Source organism: Gossypium hirsutum, chromosome D03 (genome assembly GCF_007990345.1).
Source record: "Gossypium hirsutum isolate 1008001.06 chromosome D03, Gossypium_hirsutum_v2.1, whole genome shotgun sequence".
Taxonomy (NCBI): Eukaryota; Viridiplantae; Streptophyta; class Magnoliopsida; order Malvales; family Malvaceae; genus Gossypium; species Gossypium hirsutum.
The window spans coordinates 9,052,112-9,054,406 of record NC_053439.1 but is presented as its reverse complement, the minus strand read 5'-3'; the positions used below and the strand labels follow the sequence as shown (position 1 = coordinate 9,054,406).

General features: G+C 34.4%; 1 non-coding gene across 1 annotated transcript; it reads left to right on the top strand.

Moving 5' to 3' along the window:
* The first annotated feature begins 1,548 nt into the window (after positions 1 to 1,548).
* On the top strand, positions 1,549 to 1,655 carry LOC121215681 (small nucleolar RNA R71). The gene has a single exon (XR_005911657.1). It is a non-coding gene; the product is annotated as a small nucleolar RNA R71 (small nucleolar RNA).
* The last annotated feature ends 640 nt before the right edge of the window (positions 1,656 to 2,295 follow it).

Sequence of the window (2,295 nt, the reverse complement as noted above, 5' to 3'; positions counted from 1 at the left end):
TCTAGTTCATCAAGCTGCACCATTTGCACTTCACTTGTCCTTCGAGTTCTATCACTTTGAATAAAATATGGCTCTAATATGTTTTAATTAGGGATTTCCTGCAAAGAATGCTGAGCCACATGATTACTAACATTAACATAAAAATTAGTATCATCTTGTTCACTAGGGACTCTCACAAAATCACATGCTTAAAGAGTAATCTTTTCATCACCTACATGAAGCACAAGTGCACCAGTACCCACATCAATAACAATTCTAGCAGTGGCTAAAAAGGGTCGACCTAAGATCATAGGTACCTCAATATCCTCATCCATGTCCAATAATACCCCTAGGATATCTAATTGATTTATCTGCTAATTGAACATCTTATAAGGCATGACATTTATATTAGCCCCTAAATCAACCAAATTATTTTCAACATTTAAACTACCAATGAGACAATGAATAGTAAAACTCCTTAGATCTTTAAATTTGTTGGGTAGTTTGTTTTGGAGAATGGCCGAGCAAATTGCATTGAGCTCCACAGTCAACAAGTCATCTAACTTATTTTTATTTGTTAACAACTCTTTTAAAAATTGTACATACTTTGGCATCTGTGAAAGGGCTTTAAAAACGGTAAGTTAATGTGCAATTCTTTTAAGAGTTCAAGAAATTTATCATATTGTTCATTTATGTGGTTTTGCTTCAATGCTACTAGATATGGAATTCGAGATTTGTATTCTCTAATTATCAGCTTATGCTCTTACTTACCTTTCTCAACCTCAACACTTTTCACAACAGCTTCTAGCTCCGACTTCTTTTCAGGCTCGACTAACCCTTCCATGTGGATTTGCTCCTTTCGGTTAGTTTCAGTGTTGCTAGGTAAGCTACCTTGTGGTTTTTCCGAAAGAATTTTGGCAAGCTATCCAATTTTATTTTCAAGCCCATGAATTGTTGCTTGCTGATTTTTCAAAGTTTACTTAGTGTTTTGAAATTCAGTTTCTGACACCGAAATAAATTTAACCAACATGTCCTTAAGGTTCTGTTTATTATCTTCTGATAAGGTTGCTGAAAACCCAGAAGGGGTTGTGACCTTTGATTTCCTTGACCCCCAAGAGAAATGGATGATTCCTCAAACCTACATTATAGTTATTGCTATAGGGGTTATTTTGAGATCTAGAATTATTACGCATAAAGTCGACCTGCTCATGCTTCATGTTAGACTTAAAGGGTGAATATTCTGAATTAATCATCCCCATTCCATTCGCATCACATTGCATCACCAGATTCAGTTGCTTAGAAAAATTTAAACCATCAATTTTCTTACCAAGAGCTTCAACCTGATTTGCCAATGTACAAACTGCATAAATATCAAAACCTTTGGCTACCTTGATATGTTTTACTCCTGTAACTTGCCACTGATAGTTATTCAGTGCCATCTCCTCAATAAATTCTTGAGTTGCCTTAGGTGTTTTATTATTCAATGTTCTGGCAACTACTGCATCAATCATCTATCTAATCAAGTGATTCAAAACATTGTAAAAAGTTTGAACTTGAAGCCACAAAGGTAGTCCATGATGAGGACACCTTCTCAAAAAACCTTTAAATCTCTCCCATGTATCATAAAGTGTCTCAATATCAAATAGAACAAAATAAGAGATGTCGTTCCTCAACTTATTTGTTTTTTCCGGTGGAAAATATTTTAACAAAAACTTCTTTGTCACTTAAACCTAAGCTGGGATAGAAACTCATGGCAATGAATTTAACTATTGTTTTGCCTTGCTCCTTAAAGAGAATGGGAACAACCGTAAACGTATGCCATCATCAGTAATACCATTAATCTTGAAATTGTCGCAAATCTTTAGAAAGTTCACCAAATGAACATTCGAATCTTCATCTTTTAGCCCATCAAATTGAACATTTGGTTGCACCATCTAAATTGTGTTCGGCTTGATCTCAAAATTATTTGAATTAACTGTCGGTCTGACAATACTCGATTCAACCCCAATCAGAGTAGGCTTAGCATAATCATACATAGTCCAAGGAACAGGACATTTAAGAGCCTGCGGATTATAAAATTAAAATAAATTCATAGAAATAAAGTTTTCCTAATATTTCAATCCCCGAAAATGGTGCCAAAAACGTGATTGTAGTCGTAAACCAACTAAAAATTTGACAAAGGCAAGTGCAGCTATCAATTAATAGTATAGCTACAGTGAGCACATATATCATTCCCACGAAGACTAAAAGTATTAGTAATTATTGTCTTTTTATTATTTAACTGACAAATTGGAGAGATTGGCTAAAACTAAAAGT